Genomic DNA, 9,139 nt, shown 5'->3' with positions numbered 1-9,139 from the left:
CTTTTAATTTGTATTGTACAATGCCATGTCTTTTTATGCTGCTGCAACACAAACATTTCCCAACTTGGGATCAATGAAGTACTTCTTATCTTATCTTATCTTAATACCAAGCAGTATAGTTGTACGGAAATGTCATTTTTTTGAAGAAAAACCGAGCTGCCACTACATCAGCTGGCTTACATATTGTTGCTTGTTATAATTGTATGACCTGCAGTAGTAATATATATTTTAGTACATCAACTGTTGCTGTAGTTTTCATCTTCAAGACGTCTCTGTTCTTGGTGCACCTTGACAGAAGGTGAAGCTCTGACTGAACTCCACTCCAACAACTTTCACTCAGTCACACTGGTGGGGGGGGGGGGGTGTCCATGCATGAAATGGCTCACTGGTCCGTGCAGTTTTCTACCTGACACTGACAGTGTGTGCTGAGACAAGGGCGTAGTGTGTGTGCATGATAATGTGGGCACGGCCGGATCAGTGTCTGAGTCACTTATGATATTCAGCACTCATAATGTGTGAGTGGGGGGGTCTGCACAGATGCTAGATTCGTGGTCTTTTATACAACGTAGGCTTTGTGAGTTGCAAGATCTAATATTTTAGAGTGCTCTAGTTTGTGTGTAATTTTAGGAAACTTGGAAACAGGATGCAAAAAGAAACGGTCTCTTACACTTTTACCAAATGTGCATTAATATGACTTGAGTTGTAAAGCCTGATTATAACATTGTAATGAGTTTGCATATGTTTGATTACGGATACAGTACTTATTGCCTCTTTTGGTGGAGTAAAACGTTTTCAGAGTTGTTGTTGTTGTGGAAATTGAATGGGAGCGAATCAGGGAGGTGAGAAAATGTTAAGAATATTTAAAAGATATTAAACGCATGGAAATACTCTCCTAACTCACTTGAAAGGGATCCAAAAAATCCATCGCACCGAAGCATTCCTATTTTGTTCAAATATGTTATACAAATATTTTATAAACAAATGAATATTGATTTTAAATGCATACACACTTTCCTAAGCCAATATCAACTTACACATGTTCTGGCTTCTCCTTGTATTTTAGGATTTACTTTAAAGATTGGTATGATCTTTAGTAGCAGTGGAGGCACATCTTTCCTCAGAAGGAAGCACAAATATATCTGTTTTATCTTGTAGCCCCTAAACATGTGAGTGAAATGTTACGAGGAGAAACCCGGGGAGGTTTTTTGGACGGAAACTCGGAGCGGTGCTAATGGCCCATTAAGCTGAAAACTCTGCGTTTGATGTGAGTGAAAGAGGAAAGTGAGAAACATGCAAGTGAACAGAGGCGAGAGAGCGAGAGAGCGAGAGCGAGAGAGAGAGAGCGAGAGAGAGCGAGAGAGAGAGAGAGAGAGAGAGCGAGAGAGCGAGAGAGAGAGAGAGAGAGGAGGGAGAGAGCGAGAAGAGAGAGAGCGAGAGAGAGAGAGCGAGAGAGAGAGAGAGCGAGAGAGAGCGAGAGCGAGAGCGAGAGCGAGAGAGAGAGAGAGAGAGAGAGAGAGAGAGAGAGAGAGAGAGAGAGAGAGAGCCCTCCACTCCAAAGCCCTCCAGAGCCAAGAGCTGACCCCAGAAAAGAGTCCCCTATGGCAGCTGGTGCTGAGGCTAGCTGCCCCCTCTCAGAGCCACTCTGACCCGTCTCTCAGCAGCACTACTCTCCAAACACCAATCGCAGTCAAACGCATTATAGCACAATGTAAAGACAACTATTTACAACATTGGGAAGACGAGACGAGAAGCCAAAGCAGATTAGAATGTTACCTGGCTCTGAACAGAGAGTACGAGCTGGCAGAATATCTCTCTACTGTCAGAGATAGAAAGCAGAGACAGATCCTAACCAAGTACAGGCTCAGTGACCACAGACTGGCAATCGAAACAGGAAGACTCAAAAGATCCTGGCAGCCAAAAGAGAACAGAATATGTGGTCACTGTACGACAGGTGAGACCGAGACAGAGATGCACTTCCTCCTGAAGTGCCAAACATTCAACGAAGTAAGGAGCGTTTACTGGAACAAGTTGAACTCTGTGATCCCAGGTTTCAAGGAGGTTGATGACCTCTCAAGACTGAGAGTACTCCTAGGAGAAGGAGACAAGGCACACCTTGCTGCCCAATATGTATACTCATGCCACAACCTGAGGGACAGTGAATGACACACACACACACACACACACACACACACACACACACACACACACACACACACACACACACACACACACACACACACACACACACACACACGTTGAAATGTAATTATATCACTGTATATATATCATCAATAATATGTAAACATTTGAAATGTATGTTAATGTTGTTAATTATTTTGTATTGTGATGCTTTGGCAACATTGTTTAATTTAACTTTCATGCCAATAAAGCCCCTTTGAATTGAATTGAGAGAGAGAGAGAGAGGAAAAAAAGAAAAGAAAATGAAAATCATTTCCTCAACATCATCTACTTACGATCGGGTTCTCAGTACAAAGAGAGGCTCGGATCACCGCAGACACTTTTCAACTCCTGTTATCTGCTCCACAGTGTTGAAGTGCTGATGAGCTTTGACTGAGCGGAGCGCATCTTCAATCCTCGAGCTGCATTTAAAGCATTGTTTCAGATCAAACACAGCGAACAGCATGAGGTTCTTATCACGGCTGTGTCTAATACCATCGTGTGGCAGCAGGACAGTTTGTGGTTCAGTGGGACACAATACGGAACAAATGGTCTTGGCACATCAGTCATATTTAATCATTTAATTTATACAAATGTCCATACTGGTTATGTCTTCTCAAGTGTTCTCAAAATAGTTCATATTATTATAAAAGGTCTCTAAACGGTTCTGTTGTTTATCCATTTCTAAAGGACACCCTTTTATGTTTTTTTGGGTTTCCCTTCACTGCAGTGTGTTCTATAGGATTTAGTGCATGTACATGGTCTGCAAAGGCTGAAATCCCTGTGTTCTGAGTTGTCTCCCTCACACTCCCCCCCCCCCCCCACCTGAAAAAAACCACAAAGTGACATCACTATGTAACACTCTTGCTCCTATTGGCTAGCGCTCCAACATATTGTACGTGATAGGCTAAAGGGCGGGACATATCTAAGCGGTTGACCAATCACAACAGAGCCGGCCAGCTAACCAATCAGAGCAGACTCTGCCACAGTAGAGGCAGCAAAAACAAATCTGAAAATGAGCAGTGTGTGTCCTCTTTAAACTAAATACTATAAACTATATAGCCAGTGCCTTAGTCTCAAACAGAAGATACATTTATTGATATAAATATGAATAACATCAAAACATGTCCTCTGTTGCTCTCCTGCCATCCTTAAAGAGTTTTGAATCAGTGTTAATGAGCCGGACCTCTTCACCCTTTGTGAGAAATCTTTTCCTGACCCTCCAATATCCTCCCACACGCCCCAATCAACCAAACTGAAAGTCCTTTAACTCAAAAGGCTTACCATGTAGGGAAAAGACATCTTCAATCATATAATCCAAGTATTAACCCTTGTGTGGTGTTCATATGTTTGTTATTCAGCCAGTGTTCCTGGGTCTGGTGGACCTACTGCCTTTTTGGGTTTCAATTCAACACAATCAAACTATTTTATGTTAAAATACTCAACAGATGTTTATTTCATCCCAATTACAAGCTATATAAACAACATATATGGTTAATATTTGCCCTTTTACATTTGTTAGATCACATTAATTAATTAAAGTGCGACTTGTTATTTTGCCCGCTGACCGGCTGGTCCTGTGGCTCATCTTTTTTTTGTAACTAGCTGATGCTCAATCGCTTCCTCTTCTTCAAAGTCACTTTCAGACTCAGAATTCTCAGAAGTGTGATCCTCCCATTCTGAAACACCTTCCTCTTCCTCTACACCAGGGGTATTCAACTACAATTCAACGAGGTCCAGTTAGAGCAAATCTCCCCATGCAAAGGTCCGGAGATTCAAAATGTCTAACTTGCTTTATGAATTAGTGTGATATATATTGAAGTAGCCTGTAGCTTTATCAACGTCTGCATGTAATCAACAACTGACTGCCAAATAAAGAAAGTACAATTCATAAACAACAATTTATATATATTTTGTCAATTAACATTGAACTACACAGATATACAGTAAATAATGTGTAATGTTCCTCTCGGGCTGCATTTAAACAATAAAATAGAGAAAATAAATAAAATAGCTTTTGAAAATATGTGCATCTTAAAAGTGCTTAATTTTAGATAAATAAAATAAAGTGTAGCAGCAGCTTGAGTTTCCCTTTTTCTTTGTTAACCGTTTCACATCATGACTTAACAGTTTCAGACGATTATAGAACAATATTACACATCATAACAATTGAACAGTTTTAAAGTTTCTCTTTCTTTCCCTCTTATATTGCAGTCCCTCACTTTGTTCTGTTCAGTGCGAGAATTGAGCTCGAGCTTGTTCTGACTTGAGAGGGAATGTTTGGTCAAACACTTTGTGTTTTGTCTCATCGTGGCGTTTTGGCACTTTTAATGAGCGCCACGGTCTCTGAACAAATGAGACACACTGGTTCTGTGCTCCCAGTGGGCAGTGTCACTACCCGATCCGCATCCCTACCCGATCTGCAGTGTGCATGTGCGAGATGGTCCGCCATATTTGACAACTACATACGGCAACTCTAATAGGACGCTTGACACAGTGGCGTTTGGCAAAGCAGAAAAAGAACACTAAAAAAACCCGACAATATTAATCTGAACGAGAGAGATGAGTTATTGATATTACAACGTGACTTCAGTATTATTTAACAACTCCTTTTATAGATCTGCGCATGCGCAATACGGGTCGGGGATTGACCAACCGGCTCCCACTGCTCTGCTGTCTGTTAACGTTGTCAAGAGTGGAGGGAGCGGATCGACAGCTTGAGCAGCTGTCAACTCAACATTGTAAATAACCAACCAAAAACGATCGCCGATTCCTCTTGTTTTTGCGTGAGAATAGTTTGGGCAGTGTGAGAGCGTGAGATTGAGACACATGCGCCATGCAGATAGGGCAGCAGCGATGCAGATTGGGTAGTGACAGTCTCAAATATCTATACAAAGATCTTTTGTTATTTTATTTTATTTGAAATAAATTGAATGACATTCACAGTTAATGTAATTAGATATAAATTATGAATGCCATACATATTGCATACATTCACAATCAATATTTCTTCAGTATGTATGATAGCTGTTTTACAGAAGTTAAATCCATTTCTCTCTTATTCTGACAATGTACTTAACCCAATAAAATGACTCAATAAAATGAGTTGTTATTTTATTATTTAATAACAATAACTCATCTCTCTTGTTCAGATTAATATTGTCGGGTTTTTTTAGTGTTCTTTTTCTGCTTTGCCAAACGCCACTGTGTCAAGTGTCCTATTAGAGTTGCCGTATGTAGTTGTCAAATATGACAGACCATCTCGCACATGCGCAATGCAGATCGGGCAGGGGTGCATGAGTGGATGAACATGAATGAGTCCGTCCACTCAGGGTTAAAAGCTCTGTTCTCACTGTCCACTTCCCTCTTCTTGGAGAACGCCATGTGTAATTATTTGTCTCTCCCTGTCTGCCGCTAACACACCTGTTCACTCTCCTCTCCGCTTCTCTCTGCCGCTCTCGCGTCTCTTCTTCTGTGTTTCTCTCCCTGCATCGCTCACTCGTCTCTTTCGCCCCGTCGGAAGCGGTTAAAATAGAATCGACCCGTCAAAATTGAAATCTCATATTAATGTATTGATTATATTATTTTATAAGCTTAATCAGTACTTAAAATATCTGTTTATTTTAGAAACCAGAAGTTGAACGCAAAAATGACCAACATGAATTTTACGAAGCATTAACATGATATAAGCGGCATGTTAATGTATAAATAACTATTTAAATATGAACATTAACACAACAACAAGTATTTATTTCTTTTAGGGAATTTGATTTACTGTATCATAATGTATATGGTGACCTTATGTTCATCCGAAAAGTAAACAAAGCTGTCAATTATATGTCAGGTAAAAAGGAACATATTTCACTCTGAAATGTTGTGAAAAGTATAAAGTTGCATGAAATGGAAATACTCAAATTCATCAAGATTGTACTTAAGTAGAGAACTTGAGTAAATCTAGTTAGGTAACTTAAATATTGTGGAAACTCAAATGATTAAGATGTATTTTTGCTTTAAAAATGGAAATACAAGAGCAACTTTAGGCAAATAAATGATTCATCATTAGCATATAATAATCTCATAGCCTATTCATATACTGTATGATTGACAATGGCAAAGTAAGGGGGAACTTACTCGTCAATAGAACAGGAACTTCCACTGCCAAGAGGTCACACTATTCATACTAGGGTTCAATCAGTTTTGTTTGATTTTGTTTTTGTTGATTATCTTTTTCTATTGATCTAAATCTTCATAGTAACTAAAAAAGTATAAAGGACAATTTGTTCCTCTGGGTTAATTTAACAAGCCTCTTTATTGCTACTGTCACCGTATGAGTCATTGTATTGCATGTGTTGAAACAAATGATGGAGGGAGGGACATGTACAAAATGGGCGGACCAAAGAGATATGACGAAGACTAAAGTAGGAGTTCAATCAAACAAGGACATCAGTTATTCAACCCTTCTGACAACGATGCAAACAGAAGGGGAAAGACCAAGTGCAAAGAAGACAGAGGACTTGCCGGAGAAAAGAGGCAAGAGATGTAGGCTACAAACTGAGGGGAGAGCAGAGAGTCCAAAGTTTGACATCTAGACACAAGGTGTGTGTGGACAGGAGGTGAGGGGACGAGTGTGTTCGCAGAAAGAGATCGGGATGAAGCGACACGCTCAGAAGTTATCCATCCCTTTAACTGTACTCCGTTTGGGGAGCCTGCTGATCACTGCCCTCTGGATCATTGTGGGAAACGGATAAGCGTGTCATTACTTGTTCCAACAACCTGTGGAACTGGTTTTCTATTTACTCAGGTATGTGAGGATATGTTTCTCACAAGGCATCATTTGTTTTGGTTGTTAAAGGTGGGGTAGGTAAGTTTCAGAAACCGGCTCGAGTGCACTACAATTTGAAAGTACATAGCCGAAAAGAATCCGCCCCTTCCTTCAGACACACACATGAACGCGCACATGATGTCAGCAGACTGGTGAAAGTGGCCGCCTGTTGCTGGCGAGTCATTGAAGTACTGCTGCAATGCACGCCCAATGAGGGCACGAGATACATTTGTGCGTGCACGAGATGGAAGGCTGACAGCCGGGCCGGCTAAACGGATTGGTCGTGCTTTTTACAGTATTACGGCTTCCACAGATGACATTTGTGTATGAATTTTTTGTCAAAGCACTTCAGATATTCATTGCTATCGGGATGTTAAGAGCATTCCATGGAATATAAGAACAAGTGTATCTCGAGCCGGTTTCTGAAACGTACCTACCCCACCTTTAAGTGTTTTGAGTGAACAGGTTTTTTATTTAATCAGGACAGGTTTCCCCCCCCTATGAGGATATGTTTTTCACAAAGCACCAGGGGCCTATACTACGAAGCTGGTTCAACCTAACCTGGATATGTTTGAGTTAGCCGGTTGGCCTAATCCAAAACATACGCGCTCTCGCTAAACTGTCCTACGACGCTGGTTATCAAGTGGATCGCTCAAGCCAGCCGTGTCCTATCTAGTTAGGTGCGCGTTCACATAAAATGGGTGGTATCTGGAGCATTCGACCAATCACAAACATAGAGAAGCGCACTGACAGCGCAGCGTCATACTTCCTGAATGAAAAGTGAACTTTAATACTAGTCAAAAATGAAGAAGTTAAACTTTAAACATCCATGACTTAAACACGTTATCCAGGATAAAAGCCACAGAGCTGCACCTGCAAGGTGAATACAGCTGGAACAGAACAAGTGTTTGAATGCGTACATTAACAGGTTTATGATATCACTGCCCGTCTAAAACACGATCTGACTTCAATTACATTTGTCTCGAGTGTTTCGTCAACTTATGTGTTGCTTAAAATAATACTTCTGCATACAGTATGTGACACTGTGAGTGTTGCACGGCCAGATACGGCTCAGCTGACTCAGATGATAAAATATATGATACATTATGAAGTGATATGCCGCGGACTGTACTTAATGTACTCTGATCCGGTTACTTATGTTGTGGCCGATATTTAAGTGCTTTCTTAACGCTAATGTTATAATAGTCAGATTGCTCTGAAGATGGAGGTGTTATTCTATTAATGTTCACGTTCACACAGTCGGTGATTTTTGCCGGCCGTCTTTCCTGCAACGGCAGCTTTTCTGTATTTCCTTTCTCCTGTAATATGACTTGATCGCTTTAAACTCCGTACACTGAGCTCTGATTGGTCAGCAGGCGGTGCTTTCACTGAGTTGAGCTCTTAGCCTGCAACCTAACCTGGTCCCGACCAGGTTAGCTGCTTAGCATATATTACCATGGAGATCTAGCCTGCTAAAAAGAGAACCAGCTTCGTAGGACCGGAAAGCCGGAGTTTTCCCTGAATTTAGCCGGCTAAGCGAAAATCCTGCTTCGCAGTATACCCCCCTGGTGTATCTAGCTTGAGTATGGGATTAGTTTTGTTTCATAAAGCTAAAGGAACACTTTCTCAGAATCAAGCAAAACTAAGAGTTTAAGAGAAAAAAAACTGAGTCAAGCCAAATTAATTTAATTTAAAAAATAAAACTCTAAGTTGCAAACAAATCATTTGTGTAATCATGTAAACTTTAAGTCTTTTTTCTTTGTTTTAACATATATTTTTGTTTGCAGTTCTCTTTGCTTCTTTCTCAATGATTAGACTTTTGCTCTCGCTTCAGCTCTTCTCGTTTGCACTCCCTCATTTCTTGTTTTCAATTCTGACACAAACGACCCAGGTGGGCGGGACTTTCAGGGGTGGCTACTCAGTTTTTGAGTGACAGCCTACTACACCACAGATCATACAGTGCAACTCATCCAGCAAACTCCGGAGTCCACCCGGCCACATTAGTGTTGGTGTCTCCTGAGGAGTTTTCATGAACATATCTCTTATGGATTGCTGTGCATTATACTTGTGTTGTGTAGTTTACACTATGTAAAGACATAAGGTCATAAGACATAAGTACAGAAACACGTAACTCTGGAT

Source organism: Pseudochaenichthys georgianus, chromosome 11, assembly GCF_902827115.2.
Source record: "Pseudochaenichthys georgianus chromosome 11, fPseGeo1.2, whole genome shotgun sequence".
In the NCBI taxonomy this organism is placed as follows: Eukaryota; Metazoa; Chordata; class Actinopteri; order Perciformes; family Channichthyidae; genus Pseudochaenichthys; species Pseudochaenichthys georgianus.
This window is presented reverse-complemented; position numbering follows the sequence as displayed.